This window comes from Lissotriton vulgaris, chromosome 2_1, assembly GCF_964263255.1.
Source record: "Lissotriton vulgaris chromosome 2_1, aLisVul1.2, whole genome shotgun sequence".
Lineage (NCBI taxonomy): Eukaryota > Metazoa > Chordata > Amphibia > Caudata > Salamandridae > Lissotriton > Lissotriton vulgaris.
The window spans coordinates 1,852,570,663-1,852,590,273 of NC_141687.1; the positions used below are offsets into that span (position 1 = coordinate 1,852,570,663).

A 19,611-nucleotide genomic window follows, 5' to 3' on the forward strand; every position below is an offset into this window, starting at 1 on the left:
TACCGGGGACCGGTTTCTGGCATTTCAGCCTCTTCGGCCCGGCTTGCTTGAATCCTGATGGAGCAGTGAGAAAGGGACTCATGTCTGAGTATACCCTGCCACACCTATAGTGGCCAAAATCGATTACAAAAGGGGGTGGTGATGAACAGAGTGTCTGAATTGAGCAGACCACTCTTACCCAGTCCAAAGATCAGGGCTTGATCCATCACCGTTATTTATCTCACTGCCCCATCCCAGCTCAGAACCTGGCTATATGCAAATCAGTCTGTCCCTGGCCCAGTGCATCATGGGAACAGGGCAGACTAAACTACCAAGCCAATTCTTTACCAGAAAGGAGACAAGCTACCGGGGACCGGTTTCTGGCATTTCAGCCTCTTCGGCCCGGCTTGCTTGAATCCTGATGGAGCAGTGAGAAAGGGACTCATGTCTGAGTATACCCTGCCACACCTATAGTGGCCAAAATCGATTACAAAAGGGGGTGGTGATGAACAGAGTGTCTGAATTGAGCAGACCACTCTTACCCAGTCCAAAGATCAGGGCTTGATCCATCACCGTTATTTATCTCACTGCCCCATCCCAGCTCAGAACCTGGCTATATGCAAATCAGTCTGTCCCTGGCCCAGTGCATCATGGGAACAGGGCAGACTAAACTACCAAGCCAATTCTTTACCAGAAAGGAGACAAGCTACCGGGGACCGGTTTCTGGCATTTCAGCCTCTTCGGCCCGGCTTGCTTGAATCCTGATGGAGCAGTGAGAAAGGGACTCATGTCTGAGTATACCCTGCCACACCTATAGTGGCCAAAATCGATTACAAAAGGGGGTGGTGATGAACAGAGTGTCTGAATTGAGCAGACCACTCTTACCCAGTCCAAAGATCAGGGCTTGATCCATCACCGTTATTTATCTCACTGCCCCATCCCAGCTCAGAACCTGGCTATATGCAAATCAGTCTGTCCCTGGCCCAGTGCATCATGGGAACAGGGCAGACTAAACTACCAAGCCAATTCTTTACCATAAAGGAGACAAGCTACCGGGGACCGGTTTCTGGCATTTCAGCCTCCGACGAAGAAGAGAACATCGCCGAGGGACCAGATGACTTCACGGTCGTAGAGACCGATGTGAGACCTTAAAAAAAGGTAGGAGAGTCTACGACCCCGAAAACCCAGACAGGGCCGAGAAAGCCTGAGGGAGAACCCCGAAAAGCAGAGGCTAAGTCCTCGAAAGGAGCGCCGGCGACGAAAGTTTCGACGTCCGAAGCCGCATCCTCCTAAAGGCCCAGCGGATCCTTCGAAAAAGACTCCCAGATGGCAAAGACCAGCGAAAAGCAAAGGTCGTCGAGGCAGTCCCTCGAGAAGGGACCCTTGAGCGAGAAGACGCTCAGAATGGCCTCGACGTCGAAGGTACCTTCGAAGAGACCAGCCGAAAAGCTCGACGCCGAGCAAGCGGCAGAGATGGAGAAAAAGAGAAGAAGGCTCGAGGCCGAAATGGAGAGTATGCTCCAGAGGAAGAGAGTCTTCGAGGAAACAATGAAGAACTGCTCGATTCCCTCAAAGACCGCTGCGACCGCCGAAGAGGTAGAGGTGCAGGAGGACTTCGAGGCCGAGGAGCCGCCGAAAACTCCAAACCCCACAGATGAGGGAGAAGAGGAGGACTTCTACCGCTCGGAAGGAGATTACCTCCGCGAGAGCTACTACTCAGAATCCTCGGCGTCGCTAGAGGAAGAATCGATTACAAAAGGGGGTGGTGATGAACAGAGTGTCTGAATTGAGCAGACCACTCTTACCCAGTCCAAAGATCAGGGCTTGATCCATCACCGTTATTTATCTCACTGCCCCATCCCAGCTCAGAACCTGGCTATATGCAAATCAGTCTGTCCCTGGCCCAGTGCATCATGGGAACAGGGCAGACTAAACTACCAAGCCAATTCTTTACCAGAAAGGAGACAAGCTACCGGGGACCGGTTTCTGGCATTTCAGCCTCTTCGGCCCGGCTTGCTTGAATCCTGATGGAGCAGTGAGAAAGGGACTCATGTCTGAGTATACCCTGCCACACCTATAGTGGCCAAAATCGATTACAAAAGGGGGTGGTGATGAACAGAGTGTCTGAATTGAGCAGACCACTCTTACCCAGTCCAAAGATCAGGGCTTGATCCATCACCGTTATTTATCTCACTGCCCCATCCCAGCTCAGAACCTGGCTATATGCAAATCAGTCTGTCCCTGGCCCAGTGCATCATGGGAACAGGGCAGACTAAACTACCAAGCCAATTCTTTACCAGAAAGGAGACAAGCTACCGGGGACCGGTTTCTGGCATTTCAGCCTCTTCGGCCCGGCTTGCTTGAATCCTGATGGAGCAGTGAGAAAGGGACTCATGTCTGAGTATACCCTGCCACACCTATAGTGGCCAAAATCGATTACAAAAGGGGGTGGTGATGAACAGAGTGTCTGAATTGAGCAGACCACTCTTACCCAGTCCAAAGATCAGGGCTTGATCCATCACCGTTATTTATCTCACTGCCCCATCCCAGCTCAGAACCTGGCTATATGCAAATCAGTCTGTCCCTGGCCCAGTGCATCATGGGAACAGGGCAGACTAAACTACCAAGCCAATTCTTTACCAGAAAGGAGACAAGCTACCGGGGACCGGTTTCTGGCATTTCAGCCTCTTCGGCCCGGCTTGCTTGAATCCTGATGGAGCAGTGAGAAAGGGACTCATGTCTGAGTATACCCTGCCACACCTATAGTGGCCAAAATCGATTACAAAAGGGGGTGGTGATGAACAGAGTGTCTGAATTGAGCAGACCACTCTTACCCAGTCCAAAGATCAGGGCTTGATCCATCACCGTTATTTATCTCACTGCCCCATCCCAGCTCAGAACCTGGCTATATGCAAATCAGTCTGTCCCTGGCCCAGTGCATCATGGGAACAGGGCAGACTAAACTACCAAGCCAATTCTTTACCAGAAAGGAGACAAGCTACCGGGGACCGGTTTCTGGCATTTCAGCCTCTTCGGCCCGGCTTGCTTGAATCCTGATGGAGCAGTGAGAAAGGGACTCATGTCTGAGTATACCCTGCCACACCTATAGTGGCCAAAATCGATTACAAAAGGGGGTGGTGATGAACAGAGTGTCTGAATTGAGCAGACCACTCTTACCCAGTCCAAAGATCAGGGCTTGATCCATCACCGTTATTTATCTCACTGCCCCATCCCAGCTCAGAACCTGGCTATATGCAAATCAGTCTGTCCCTGGCCCAGTGCATCATGGGAACAGGGCAGACTAAACTACCAAGCCAATTCTTTACCAGAAAGGAGACAAGCTACCGGGGACCGGTTTCTGGCATTTCAGCCTCTTCGGCCCGGCTTGCTTGAATCCTGATGGAGCAGTGAGAAAGAGACTCATGTCTGAGTATACCCTGCCACACCTATAGTGGCCAAAATCGATTACAAAAGGGGGTGGTGATGAACAGAGTGTCTGAATTGAGCAGACCACTCTTACCCAGTCCAAAGATCAGGGCTTGATCCATCACCGTTATTTATCTCACTGACCCATCCCAGCTCAGAACCTGGCTATATGCAAATCAGTCTGTCCCTGGCCCAGTGCATCATGGGAACAGGGCAGACTAAACTACCAAGCCAATTCTTTACCAGAAAGGAGACAAGCTACCGGGGACCGGTTTCTGGCATTTCAGCCTCTTCGGCCCGGCTTGCTTGAATCCTGATGGAGCAGTGAGAAAGGGACTCATGTCTGAGTATACCCTGCCACACCTATAGTGGCCAAAATCGATTACAAAAGGGGGTGGTGATGAACAGAGTGTCTGAATTGAGCAGACCACTCTTACCCAGTCCAAAGATCAGGGCTTGATCCATCACCGTTATTTATCTCACTGCCCCATCCCAGCTCAGAACCTGGCTATATGCAAATCAGTCTGTCCCTGGCCCAGTGCATCATGGGAACAGGGCAGACTAAACTACCAAGCCAATTCTTTACCAGAAAGGAGACAAGCTACCGGGGACCGGTTTCTGGCATTTCAGCCTCTTCGGCCCGGCTTGCTTGAATCCTGATGGAGCAGTGAGAAAGGGACTCATGTCTGAGTATACCCTGCCACACCTATAGTGGCCAAAATCGATAACAAAAGGGGGTGGTGATGAACAGAGTGTCTGAATTGAGCAGACCACTCTTACCCAGTCCAAAGATCAGGGCTTGATCCATCACCGTTATTTATCTCACTGCCCCATCCCAGCTCAGAACCTGGCTATATGCAAATCAGTCTGTCCCTGGCCCAGTGCATCATGGGAACAGGGCAGACTAAACTACCAAGCCAATTCTTTACCAGAAAGGAGACAAGCTACCGGGGACCGGTTTCTGGCATTTCAGCCTCTTCGGCCCGGCTTGCTTGAATCCTGATGGAGCAGTGAGAAAGGGACTCATGTCTGAGTATACCCTGCCACACCTATAGTGGCCAAAATCGATTACAAAAGGGGGTGGTGATGAACAGAGTGTCTGAATTGAGCAGACCACTCTTACCCAGTCCAAAGATCAGGGCTTGATCCATCACCGTTATTTATCTCACTGCCCCATCCCAGCTCAGAACCTGGCTATATGCAAATCAGTCTGTCCCTGGCCCAGTGCATCATGGGAACAGGGCAGACTGAACTACCAAGCCAATTCTTTACCAGAAAGGAGACAAGCTACCGGGGACCGGTTTCTGGCATTTCAGCCTCTTCGGCCCGGCTTGCTTGAATCCTGATGGAGCAGTGAGAAAGGGACTCATGTCTGAGTATACCCTGCCACACCTATAGTGGCCAAAATCGATTACAAAAGGGGGTGGTGATGAACAGAGTGTCTGAATTGAGCAGACCACTCTTACCCAGTCCAAAGATCAGGGCTTGATCCATCACCGTTATTTATCTCACTGCCCCATCCCAGCTCAGAACCTGGCTATATGCAAATCAGTCTGTCCCTGGCCCAGTGCATCATGGGAACAGGGCAGACTAAACTACCAAGCCAATTCTTTACCAGAAAGGAGACAAGCTACCGGGGACCGGTTTCTGGCATTTCAGCCTCTTCGGCCCGGCTTGCTTGAATCCTGATGGAGCAGTGAGAAAGGGACTCATGTCTGAGTATACCCTGCCACACCTATAGTGGCCAAAATCGATAACAAAAGGGGGTGGTGATGAACAGAGTGTCTGAATTGAGCAGACCACTCTTACCCAGTCCAAAGATCAGGGCTTGATCCATCACCGTTATTTATCTCACTGCCCCATCCCAGCTCAGAACCTGGCTATATGCAAATCAGTCTGTCCCTGGCCCAGTGCATCATGGGAACAGGGCAGACTAAACTACCAAGCCAATTCTTTACCAGAAAGGAGACAAGCTACCGGGGACCGGTTTCTGGCATTTCAGCCTCTTCGGCCCGGCTTGCTTGAATCCTGATGGAGCAGTGAGAAAGGGACTCATGTCTGAATATACCCTGCCACACCTATAGTGGCCAAAATCGATTACAAAAGGGGGTGGTGATGAACAGAGTGTCTGAATTGAGCAGACCACTCTTACCCAGTCCAAAGATCAGGGCTTGATCCATCACCGTTATTTATCTCACTGCCCCATCCCAGCTCAGAACCTGGCTATATGCAAATCAGTCTGTCCCTGGCCCAGTGCATCATGGGAACAGGGCAGACTAAACTACCAAGCCAATTCTTTACCAGAAAGGAGACAAGCTACCGGGGACCGGTTTCTGGCATTTCAGCCTCTTCGGCCCGGCTTGCTTGAATCCTGATGGAGCAGTGAGAAAGGGACTCATGTCTGAGTATACCCTGCCACACCTATAGTGGCCAAAATCGATTACAAAAGGGGGTGGTGATGAACAGAGTGTCTGAATTGAGCAGACCACTCTTACCCAGTCCAAAGATCAGGGCTTGATCCATCACCGTTATTTATCTCACTGCCCCATCCCAGCTCAGAACCTGGCTATATGCAAATCAGTCTGTCCCTGGCCCAGTGCATCATGGGAACAGGGCAGACTAAACTACCAAGCCAATTCTTTACCAGAAAGGAGACAAGCTACCGGGGACCGGTTTCTGGCATTTCAGCCTCTTCGGCCCGGCTTGCTTGAATCCTGATGGAGCAGTGAGAAAGGGACTCATGTCTGAGTATACCCTGCCACACCTATAGCTAGAGGAAGAATGGCAGGATCTCGAGGCCGATAACCCAGAGGAACCTGTGGAGACATACCCTTCGAGGCCTTCGCCGCCAGACGACATCGGGGCTTACTATGAGGTCGTTAAGAAGGCTGCAGCAGTCTACAATGTGAAATTGGAGGAGGAGCAGACAAAAGCTGACTTCCTGCTAGAAACTTTGCTCCCCTCGCAGACGAAGAGCAGCTTCCTGCCCATGCTGAAGAGTGTCACGGCCCAAGGGACTGAAGCCTTCAAGGAACCGGCCACATGCAGGTCAGTGACCCCGAGGACGGAGAAGACATACAAGTTCTCCTCCGAGGACCCCCCTTATATCCAGGGCACTGTGGCAGCTGACTCTATAATCGCGGCAAAGGCCAGAAGAAGGGCCAACGTGCCAACCACATCTGGCCCACCACCTGATAAGGAAAGCAGGAGGATGGACCTCACTGGAAGGAAAATTGAAAGAAATGCAGCTATGCATTGGAGGATATCAAACTCCGATGCACTCCTGAATAGACACCAGTATCAGCACTGGGATGAGATGAGCCAGTTGCTGAAACATATGCCTGAGGAGTACAGGCAGAGGGCAGCCCACCTCGTGGAGGGGGGAAAGGACATAGCAAACGCATGCCTGAAGACAGCCCTAGATGGGGCAGAAACATCTAGCAGGCTGATGGCCATAGGCATCACTGAGAGAAGGCAAGCCTGGCTCAGAATATCAGGCTTCAAGGCAGAAGTGCAAAACAACATCCTGAACACCCCCTTCAAACGGGGAGACGCTGTTCGGGGCATCAGTAGATGACAAAATGGCTCAGCTGAAGAAGGACAATGAGACAGCCAAATCAATGGGAGCCCTACAATTCAGGGGGATGCGGAGAGGCACCCCCACAAGGAGACCAAATGGTAGAGGGGGAAACCAGCAATCACATTTGCAACAATCGCACCACCATGGTCAACAGAGTGACAACCAATGGCACCAGGGTCAACAGAGGCAGAATTGGAACTCCCAGAATAGGGGCCAGTCCTTTCGAGGGAGAGGAAACGGACGGGGCCAGAGACGGAGAGGTGGTGATCAACCCCCCCAAAAGTGACTCCATGAGGAAGGAGGCGCTCACCCACCCAAAGCCTCAGGGGGGAGAGCACCAACAGCTAAGGGGAGGCTCACACGGACACGGCTCAAGAGAACACACAACACCAGTAGGGGGAAGGTTGAGATTTTTTCTACACGAGTGGAGAAAAATAACCACAGACAAGTGGATACTAAACATTATACAGCACGGATACTGCATAGAGTTGGAAAGATATCCACCAAGCAGAAAGCCAAAGAGAAGGGGTCACAAGGGCAAAGAACTGCAGTTGCTCCAAGAGGAAGCTCAAGAACTGCTCCTCAAAGAGGCCATAGAACAAGTCCCGCACAGAGAACGGAACAAGGGGGTGTACTCAAACTACTTCCTAGTACCAAAGGCGGACGAAAGCCTAAGACCCATCCTGGACCTACGGTTCCTGAACACCTAAGTAAAAACTCAAAAGTTCAAGATGACTTCCCTGCAAGAGGTCATCCCACAAATAAGGCCCGGGGACTACTTGTCCACCATAGACCTAAAAGACGCATACCTGCACATCCCCATGAACAGGAAACACAAACACATGTTAAGATTCAAGGTGAACGAAGACCACTACCAGTTCACAACCCTGGCTTTCGGACTCAAGTCAGCACCAAGGGTCTTTACCAAATGCCTCGCGGCGGTGGCCGCACACCTACGAAGGAAGGGTATACATGTGTACCCCTACCTGGACGACTGGCTCGTGAAAGCAAGCTATTACACGAGGTGCAAAGCTCATGCAGAACAGGTCACAAGAACGCTCACAAATCTGGGCTTCTCCATCCACTGGAGAAAGTGCTCCATGGACCCAGAACAAGTGAAAATCTTCCTGGGAGCCCTGATCAACACGGTCGAATGCAGAGTGACACCCAGCGAGAAGAGAACACTCAGCCTGCTGAGGGAGAAACGTCACTACCAGAAGGGGCAAGTTCTGACAGTGAGGACGGTGAGCAAGATCTTGGGGATGATGACGTCATGCATCCACCTGGTCCCCAATGTTCGGCTAAAGATGAGACCACTACAGGAGTGGCTGCAACAGCAATGGTCACAAGCAGAAGGAAGTTGGGAAGATCTAGTGGTTGTTACGCACAATGTGCAGGAGGAGATGAAATGGTGGACGAAGGAGAATATAACGATGGGGAAACCTCTAACGCCACCGGACCCAACTGTGACCATCACCACAGACGCATCCCAGAAAGGATGGGGCGCACACATGAACAGGCTCAGAGTGAGGGGTCTGTGGAACCCAGGAGATGCAGTCAAGCACATCAACTACCTGGAACTGAAAACGGTGTTGCTGGCCCTCAAGGCCTTCCAAAAGCACCTTTACAACAAAAGGGTGATGATACAGACAGACAACACTACAACGATGTTTTACATCAACAAGCAAGGGGGGACTCAGTCATTCCCCCTGTCGAGCTTGGCTCAAGAAATATGGAGATGGGCGATCCCACTCAGGATAGACCTGCTTGCCATACACCTGCCAGGGAAGGACAATGTGGAAACGGATTGGCTCAGCAGGCAAGCATCGGTGTCCCACGAATGGGAACTGAACAACCAGGAGACAGAGAATCTGTTCAGGAGGTGGGGCACGCCAACAATAGACCTGTTTGCAACACGCCAGAATGCAAAATGCCAACACTTTGCATCGAGGGAACAGGAACCGATGTCCCATTATTATTAAAGGGGTTTGTAGAGCGCCTGGTGACGCCTCCCGGCGTGTGTCCGCGCTGTGGAGAGAGAGTTTTAGGAGGGGGAGACAGAGATACAGACAACTATAGAGTGAATAGATAGGTTTTCAGCAATTTTCTGAAAGATGCCTCGTTTATTTCTTGTCTGATATTCGTGGGGAGGGTGTTCCACTTCTTGGCTGCAAGAGTGCGGAAGGACCTACCTCCCATTCTAGCTCTTTTTGGGAGCGATGCTTTAAGCAAGCCCATTCCCTTAGATCTGAGGGATCTGTTGGGCTCATACAATAAAACCAGATCGGACAGGTAGGAGGGGGCTTTTTGGTGAATAATCCTGTGGCACCAGAGGAGTGCTTTAAATAGTATCCTCTTGCTAATAGGCAGCCAATGGAGGGTGGCCAGGGAAGGTCTGGAAGGAGCTCTGCGGGGAAGTCTTAGCACTAGGCGTGCTGCTGAGTTTTGCAAGACTTGTAATCTTCTGATGTTTTTTTCAGACGTGCCCAGCAGCAGCACGTTACCATAATCTATACTGGAGGTGATAAGTGCCTGTGTCATGGTGCGCCTGGAGTTCAGCGGGAGCAAGTCCAGGGTACGATTGAGGGTTCCCATGGGAATGCCCTATGGATAAGCTGGTCAAAGAAATTTGCCTACGCTTTTCCACCGACGCCACTGATCCCCAGAGTTCTGAACAAGTGCAGGTCAAGCAACATGACTCTCATCCTGGTGGCTCCCCAATGGGCGAGGCAGACTTGGTACTCTCAGATTATGGAGATGTCACAGGGCAGAGCACACAAGTTCCCAAAAAAAGAGACCTTCTCTCCATGGAAGGGGGACAAGTTCTACACCCAGAACCAGAAAGCCTCCGCCTGTCAGCGTGGCTCCTGAGGACTTAGAGTTCGCACATTTAAAACTACCAGAGAGCACACTTCGGGTGCTCAGAGAAGCAAGAAGACCCAGCACGCGGAAGTGCTATGGGGAGAAATGGAAGAGGTTCACACAGTGATGCCATAGGAAAAACCTGGAGAGAAAACTGACTAGAGAGTCTACAGTACTTGTATACCTCACGCACCTGATCAAAGCTAAACTAAGCTCGTCCTCGCTGAGGGTTCACCTGGCAGCGATTGTGGCATACACAAGAGGAGAAACAGGAAGAAGTTTCTTCACTTCCAGAGTAGTTAAAAGGTTCTTGGAAGGAGCGAAGAGAATAGCGCCACCCAAGAGGATGCCGCCGCCGGCATGGAACTTGAACGTGGTACTGACGGAACTCATGAAGCCACCGTTTGAACCCATCCATAAAGCGTCACTACAAATGCTGACAATGAAGACTGCCTTTCTAGTAGCAATAACATCGCTACGCAGAGTGAGCGAGCTACAAGCTTTGACGCTGCAAGAACCGTACATACAAATACACAGTGACAGGGTCGTGATGAGGACAGACCCGCATTTCATGCCCAAGGTAGTATCTAAATTCCACATGAACCAAAGTATCCAGATACCTAGCTTCTTCCAGAAGCCCACGTCAAACGCGGAGAGGGCGCTCCACACTCTGGACGCAAGGCGGGTAGTAATGCACTATATAGAAAGGACGAAATAACACAGGAAGACGAAACAATTCTTTGTGTCCTTCGCAAGGAGTCTCCTGGGTAGACCAGTGACTAAGAACACCATAGCAAGATGGATTGCCAAAACAATACAGCTCTGCCACATGCAAGCTGGTGAAGAGCTCACAGAGGGGCCACGAGCCCACTCAACCAGAACGAAAGAGGCAACGATCGCCTTCCTGGCAAACACGCCCATCCAAGACATATGCCTGGCGGCAACATGGGCTTCAGTGCACACTTTCACTAAACACTATTGCGTAGATGTGCAGATGAACAAGGAAGCACAAGTGTGCCAAAGAGTGCTTCAACATATCTTTAACAACCAACGCTCATCTTCCACCCAGCCGCCACATGAGTGACAAAACCGCTACAAAATCTATGCACAGCATAGTGAATCCAGAAAGATTCACGCTGCAAAACGAATAGTTTCTTACCTGTCGGTGTAGTTTTGCAGTTTGAAGATCTTTCTGGATTCACTAGCGAACCCACCCACCTCCGCCAGAAAGATGAGGCTGGGGAAGGTGGAAGGACATAGAGTAAGATAGGAACGTTTAACAAGACCAATATACGTGAAGAAGTTTACGTTGAAGGAAAGTTTAATACACATAGCCATGGATTCACCACAAAAAAGAAAAGAAAAAAGAATCCGAAGATGGCGCCCAAGGGTGGGAGCTTCTGCAGGAAGCGTGCCGACGTCACGAAGGTCACCAAATGGTGGGACGTCGACGCCCACCTGGGCTACAAAAAAAAAAAAAGAGAAAAAAGACTACAAATCCGGACCCAACCACCAGATCGCGGAATAATGCACAGCATAGTGAATCCAGAAAGATCTTCAAGCTGCAAAACTACACCGACAGGTAAGAAACTATTCGATTTATTTACCCTTATTAATGGCAGGGGGGACATTCGTCAATCATAAAAAATTTACAATATGCAATTTCATATCAAGAGCTGAAAGTTACAGGTAAAAAATAAATGAGCAGATAAATTAGATAAAATGGAAGAAAAATCATACAACATTCTCATAATCATGTGTGAATCTACCCCAGATAGAATTAAATTTCACTTCCCCTAATTCTGGCCAGTGCCTTCTCTCTTTCATAAACTTCCGTCACAATAGCCCACCACGCTGCAGCCCTGTTGGGTTTCAGAGAGACCCATGCCCTTGCGATAGCAAGCTACGCAGCGACCAAAATGATAGAAAAAAGAGATCGCAGTCCGGATCAGAGTTCTGCCCTATAGGCCAGCATGAGGAGTGAGAGAAAAGTCCAGTCCGAGCCAAACCTTAGAGATATGTCTGATTTTCTGCCAAAATGTCTCCAGAAGAGGGCAAGTGACAAACATATGTGCAATTTTCACGGCAAACAGACTGCACTTTGGACAGTTAACCCTGTTGCTCACATGTCTTCCATCTTGCTGGCCACAGCTGGCAATGTTTTCGGAAGTATAGTATAACATACATATCGTCTGAAATTGTTGTAATTTTAAGTTTTTTAAGCAAACAGATCCCTCCAATGTTACAGACTAACCGCTATGGAAGTGATGTCTGCCCCCAGCACATTACTCCATTTTGAAGCCAACTTCAGACATGGGTCGTCTCTGACCTGGCGGAGATTGTGCTAATCCGTGCTGATTGCATGTTTCCTATATAGGGGGGAGAACCTTCTCAAGGGCCCAATGGTGCAGGGGTTCGCCCTTCTTTATCCTTAAGTCCATAGACTAACAAGATAGAGATTGGCAGGGAAGCTGTAATATCAAAGAAAATAGATTTATTAAACTCTTCTGACGGAGACTAGGTCAATACAGTACCCTCAGGCCACTGTAGGAGGCAGTCCAAAGAGTCCAGAAACATTGGGCCTTTTATGGCCAGTTTACAGCGGAGTAAGCATGAAGACTCAAAAAAGCGGCACAAGTATACACAAGAATAGCTATTCACAAATATGGACAACTGGAAACTACTTAGTCAACAGAGTGGGAGGAGTAACAAAAACCCTCACATCAGTTGGAATAGCCTGACAGTTATACACTAAGACAGATTCATTCTGGCAGCTACAGGACTTTCTGAGCCTGCGTAAGGCTTCTGGCTCAGTGCTGAAGGAGTTAACTGTAACTGATGACTCAAGCGAAATACAAGGGCAGGCAACAATAAAGACGGGAGAAGCATATGGCGGGCACATGGCTAACTAAAATGGCTGCCATAACCAAAATGGCTTCAGCTCATGCTAACAGCGATTTCTGCTAGTTTCCACTGTATGTCATGCAGACATGACATTATATCAAATGTCTCCACTGCCTTTACCCACTGTCTTCTCAAAAACAAAATCCCTAAGCTGTAGATATTTGAAAAATAGATGGCATGGAAGGGAAAAAGAAGTATGTAAGCTTTGGAATGTTCGAAAGCCATTATGGTCATAAAGATGTCGCAGTCGTCAATCCCATGATTAGCCCATCTCCTAGCGACACTATCATGGAAAATCTCCGGGAGGACCGAATTGTCCCAAAGTGGAAATCCATCATGAAATGTTGGCAAAGAATATTTGGCCGGAATTTCATGCCAAATAGTAGCTAGATCTCTAAAAGGCTTGAAACGAACTCTCTTATAGTAATTCGGGTTGTTAATCCTATAAAGAAACGGCCTGCTATCGTGACCAAGAGCAAAGTAATGGCTAAAATCTTGGTCCTCAATTGAGAGAAGGCTATGCAAACGGCCCATAAACGCTGCCCAATAATATAATTTAAAGTCAGGAAGTCCCCTTAGCATTGAGGGTTAATGGGCCTCCTGCAAAGCACATTGTATAACATGCAGGTGACAGTTTTTTTATTTTACATAGATAGGTAAGTTGGTTACTGTTTTTAACACAGAGATCTTTTTGTTACCTGCAGTTCATAAATTGTAATCCTAATATAGCTAGGGCCACTGGAAAAATGTAGCAGGGGTGGGTCGAATTATGTGGCTGAGTTGAGTAAATTGTGCGTCAAGAAAAGGCAACTAAAGCGGCATTATGCATCAAATATTTTGACAATATTACTTCATTATTTTGTCATTTTTAAACCTTATGACACTGTCTGGACATTAGTTGGACCTCATTAGTAACAGTTTGACACCCAAATATAGCAATACGTTACAGAAAGGTGACCAGCCAACCTTTGCAAAGGGCATTCCACTGCATGGCAACACGTGTTGCTTCATGTTGACAAACCTTTGAACCATTTTAACTAGAAACAAATATTTTTTTTGTTAAAATATGCAGATTATGAGACAGATGATGGATTATTTAGCAAATGCGGCAAACCTACAATTATGTGAAAATCTCAGCGTCCATACAATCCCATAATTCCAATGGCCCTGGATATAGCACAGCGAGCTATGAAGGACATGTGACTCCTACACCTTATAACCCTCATTGGCTTAAGTTTCACATCTTGTACATTGATTTTACACACCTACATGATTTATTGTCAATGCATTATGTGTACGTGTTATGTAAAGAGCTCTGCCATCCTTCATTGCAATGAGTAGTGCTATAGAAAAAAATGGTGCCATTTAAATTATTATTTGTGTAAATACTAGGACAGATCAACACAGCTGGCTTTCTTACAGTGCATGCAGGGCCTGAACAAAGTTAAAAGCATGCCTCGCTTAAGTAGCTGTGACACGATAACAAGATGTGTGAATTTGTTTCCCCTCAGTTGCATTTTCATTTAAGTGTGAGGTTCCAGACCACGCCCAGCCATGATACAAGAACAAAAGGAGGCCTAATGGCCTCCTGACTTCGGCTTTAACCTTTGGCCCTGCTGGAGGTGAAGAAAGAGATGCCCCCTTGCTGCCTGCATGTTGCTACTGGGAATGGAAATCAGACAACGTGCAGGAGCTGCTGAATGTGTCCCAGTGTCTAAAAGTTACACCAGGACAAGTTCAGCAAATTTCAGTGGGACCCAACTTCTTGGCAAGGGGGATGGCGTCCACCCTGTAAATATAGTGGGTGGAGGCCGTGTACCCGCGTGTACCCCCGACAGGAACAGGAGGAGGACTGATGCTCGCTTAACTTCGGCCTTAATCTTTGGCCCTGCTGGAGGTGAAGAGAAAAAAGCCCCCTTGCTGTCTGCATGTTGCTGCTGGGAATGGGAGGCAGACAATGTGCAGGAGCTGCTGAATGTGGCCCAGTGTCTTAAAATTTACACCAGAACACGTTCAGCATATTTCAGTGAAGCCCAACTTCTTGGCAAGGGAGATGGTGTCCAGCCTGTGAAAATAGTGAGTGGACGCCGTCTACTTGCGTGTACCCCTGACTTGTTCCCTGCTTGTACTGGTGCATCCTTGTGAATATTAAGGATGGGTTGAAAGCCATAGTTAAAATTTAGACTGAGTGGTGATGGTAGTGCAGAGGTTTACCATATGAAAAGGGGACCAACCCCGATATAACAAGCATTTATAATGCAACGGTCTCGCCTTTGCAAAAGTTAGAGCTATTGGCATTGTTAATGACAACATTTTTAGTTATGTGTTGGTTTTGAAAACAGATAAATAAATGGCATTGTCATTTACAATTCCAATAGCTTAATCTTTTGCAAATGCGAGACCTATTGCATTTGCACACATACACACAAACACACACAGCCACACAGACACACAACCCCCCACACACAGAGCCCCCCCACACACACAGCCACACACACACAGAGCCACACACATTCAAGCAAGCCGGGCCGAAGACGGCTGAAATGCCAGAAACCGGTCCCCGGTAGCTTGTCTCCTTTCTGGTGAAGAATTGGCTTGGTAGTTTAGTCTGCCCTGTTCCCATCATGCACTGGGACAGGAACAGACTAATTTGCATACAGCCAGGTTCTGAAACTGGGATGGTGTAGTGAGCTAAAAAACGGTGTTGGATCTAGCCCTGATCTCTTGACTGGGTGAGAGCTTTCTGCTTAATTCAGAGACTCTGTCCCTCACCACCCCTTGTTGTAAATATTTTTGTCCACCCTAAGCGTGGAAGGGTATTCTCAGATGTGAGACTCTTGCTCATTGCACCATCAGGATTCAAGCAAACCGGGCCGAAGACGGCTGTAATGCCAGAAACCGGTCCCCGGGAGCTTGTTTCCTTCCCAGTGTAAGAATTGGCTTTTGTAGTTTGGTTTGCCCTGTTCCCATCATGCACTGGGACAGGAACAGACTAGTTTGCATACAGCCAGGTTCTGAAACTGGGATGGTGCAGTGAGCTAAAAAACGGTGTTGGATCTAGCCCTGATCTCTTGACTGGGTGAGAGCTTTCTGCTTAATTCAGAGACTCTGTCCCTCACCACCCCTTGTTGCACATCATGCAGCACACACCGGAGGCAGTAAAGCGCCCCCACCTCTCAAGGGGAACCCTCTTGCCTCGCACCACACTGGCAGAGGCACCCTCCTTTACCAATACGCTGCCCAAACGCCACTGACCCTTGCCACTCCGTAACTCCCCTCCCCAACACACACACACACACGCAGGCACCGCATGCACAGTGTGCATTTCGGATAAGGCTCCTCCCGCCATATTCAGGGGTGCTCAGTTAACATTATCTGAGTTCTCCCTTCCAGGGAGTCGGATCTCTGATCTGCAGATGCCTGTGCAGCAGGTGCACGAACCCTCTGCGCGCTGCGGCGCTTTTACACGTGTGTCCGCCCTTTGTTTGGGTGGGGCCTCTGTGACCTTGCCAGGGATATATATAAATATACAGTAAGATATGCATGTATGAAAATAATCCCTCAGCAGCAGCCATGAAGAAATATCGACTAAATAAACATGAGGCAGCATTCATCACACTTACAGCATGCTAATGAAGGGGGGGGAGGGGGGTGCTCCATCTGTAGGCAGCCCTTCCACCCAGGCTCTTTACTGATTAACCCTTCTGCTGCCAGCGCCGGCAGTGCTCGGTGTGAGGTGGACCCTCACACGCGTCCCCGACCGCCAGAAGCGTCCCAATCCCTGCGCCACTCACCGCCAATCCGTGATCTGCTCATGTCAATGGGGATTAACCCCAGGTATGCGCCTTTACTTTAATACTGGATTTCGTCCCCTAAATATTTTTGAGCTGTAGGTGCTGCATAGAAATACATATATCCCGCAATCTCAGCTCGAGTAAGATAGCCCTGTGGGTGAATGCGCCCACTGCAGATGATGGTGGGTAAACTGCTTTCCACAGGAAAACCCGCTGTAGGATAACTGAGAGGGTACATTATGCATCTTTGTACCCGCATGCATGGGAAGAGGTGAGGGCCACGACAGGAGCCCTCGAAAACTTCTGAGATGGAGGGCGAGGCATCGATCATTCCCCCGCAGAATGGGTAACGTGAGTACTCGGGGCTCAGTACAGTACTCAGATGTCCACAGCCGCGGGTGCGTGAACCCAGCAACCAATCTGCCCGCTGCAAGACCCCACTCAAGCCCGCGCGAGAGACGACTGCCAAGAACTGGGAATTTGGTGCCTAGTGTGGAGGAGAGCTGTGAGCAGGATGGGTAGAGGTGGGCATGGCGGCCTGGGGGCGGGGCATGTAGTGGTGGTCACCAGGAGCCGGTGAGCAGAGACTGTCTGTCAGGTCAGGGCCAGAAGAAACACCCCTGATGTCAGGCGAGCACTAAGAGGGCTGGGGTCAAGGCACTCTGCCTGGGTTGTGCTCCGATGATAACCTCGCTCCTATTTTGTGCGCTAGACTGCAAACCCTCCCCCGCAGCCCAAAAGAAGGACATAAGTGCACTGCTAAACGTCCATCTACCATTGTGCTCCAAGTACTTTTGTACAGGGGTATTTAGGCCTACTGCAGACGCCTGGGCGTACTCCAACACATGCGATGCCGGGCTGGTGCAGTGGGTACGGATCGGCTTCACAAGACCTTTTGGCAGGAAACTGCTTCATGTGACCGTTTAGGCCACATGCGTCCCAGATGGAGCACCCTATGCCTGGAAATAAGGGTAGTATACGGGGTGGCATCAGCCGGGTTTGCTTTACCCTACTTCCTATCCCGGCATTTCGGGGGTAAATATGTGATGGAGGGATTAGGTGCATGTAAACATGTTTACAAATAGGTGTGTGCCTGGTCGAGATTTTTAAAGCCTCTGTTGTAGGCGCAAGTTTTGGAAAACCTTTTTGCAGGCCACGTTTGTGTCCACCACAGACGTGTCTACAGACAGCCGTCCACACTCTGGGTCCGGCCTATAGACCGCCATTTCCGAAGGTTCCCTCGCTGTCTGAAGACACCATACCACTAAATAGCAGCCATTAGAAAGTGCCTCACAGGTGATACGGCCCCAGCCCCGTTTGGAGCAGGCAACCGCCTTCCCCCTCTCCTTTTGGAAAGTTTCCACAGGCACTGTAGACTAGATTAGTGACAGCTCCTACCACTACGGGGCTCTTTCTACACACAAACAAGATTGCCCTCCCATACTGGTATGTAGACACGTGGTTTTCTATACAGACCACCCTCGCCTGAAGGTTAGTTTAGAATTCCCTGCCTGAAGACCAGATTGCAGGACGTACTCCACCAAAGACCCATTCACACAGCACCATCCGCTGTAAACCAGTGCAAATACCACTCTCTCCTACATACTAGTACACAGACCACCCTCCCCTACGTACCAGTTTACATAATCCTCCACCACAAGACCATTTTATCTTACAGACTGGTCTACAAACAGCCTCCATCTGCCCCTTTTGTTTCCCGCAAACCCTCGACATCTGAACAGCTGATGAAGCTCATTAAATCATTAATTGCACCCAATGCCGACTCTCGCTCTCCCCTGCAGCGGTCACTCTCCCCTCTCCTGCTATGCACTGACCGGCCGCCTTGCCTGATATGCCTTCACGGACCTTGCATAGCAATGATGTCGCTCCTCTCCCACTCCACCTCACCTCTGCAGCTACCAACATCTGCCCGTCCATTTCACTCACCTCTTCACCCCCCCCAAACAACTGTTCTCAGCCATTGGTCACCTTTAGCTGACCACTCCCTCTCCCGTCCTCAGCCGCCTCTCTCGCAGACCCTGATAGGAAACAGACCTCGCCAGCTCGGCACAGTAACAGCCAATTGGGAGGCTGCTAGCCTGAGCCCGGGGTTGGGACTGCCCCACTGAGCCAACCCCCAGTACATTTTAGATAACATCAGAGAGGGGGCGTCTCGGACTTGTGTGTTAAAGGGAAAAAAACGGTGGACACGAAAATGGCCGACATAACGGAACACACGGCACGGTCCTTTCATCGCGGGCACACCGCGTCTTCCACCAGAGGACGCCGTACTATACCGGACAGTGTGGGGAGGGGGCTGCACGCGGTCCCCACTTCTTCCTAATGGTATCAATGGCTTTGTTTCCCCTTCCAAATATAGCCTCAGCTCGAACCCGTCCGTTTCCGAGGAGCCACCATCGAGGATGTGACTCCTCTCCCCTCCATTAATGGTTCTGACTTTGCAAGAGCTCCACCCCACCAGGGCACCCTTTCACGAGGGGTCATCATCTGCGGGCACGTACGAGTAAACAAGCAGGCGACATACAGCCCAGGCTGATCAGTGAAGATGGGAACTAGGTAGGCGAGAACACGGCATGGCTATATCCAACACGCAGGACAAATCGACATGGACAAGATATCCGCAAAAGAGCAGGGCCTCTCTCACTTCAAGTGAAATTTGCACAGCACACTACAAGGACGTGTAACGGGGTTTGCAAAACAACACAATCACCACAGGATTAAATACATATAAGAAGCGATTTCAGAAAGGAGGCAGCATCGCGGGCACTGGCGGCCACAGCTGGGGGGGAGGCTTTTCCTTTTCCTGGCATCGCGTCTGTGGCCGCGGCAGGCATGACGAGAGTTGCCTTTAAGCCCCGTCCTTTGCAGACTGGGCGCCCCCGACTTCCTACTGGGGTAAAAGGTTCCTTATCTTCTTTATGGGGTCATCTGGACCCATAAAGAAGATAAGAAACCTTTTACTTCAGCAGTAAGGCAAGGAACCCAAACTGAAAAGGACGGGACTTAAAGAGAAAGAAGAACGTCAATAGGACCTCTTCTCCAATG

The 19,611-nt window shown here is 49.7% G+C and overlaps 1 protein-coding gene across 1 annotated transcript in view; it reads left to right on the forward strand.

Moving 5' to 3' along the window:
- IGDCC4 (immunoglobulin superfamily DCC subclass member 4) overlaps positions 1–19,611 on the forward strand; it is a 732,192-nt gene that overhangs the window by 292,357 nt on the left and 420,224 nt on the right. The window lies entirely within an intron of this gene.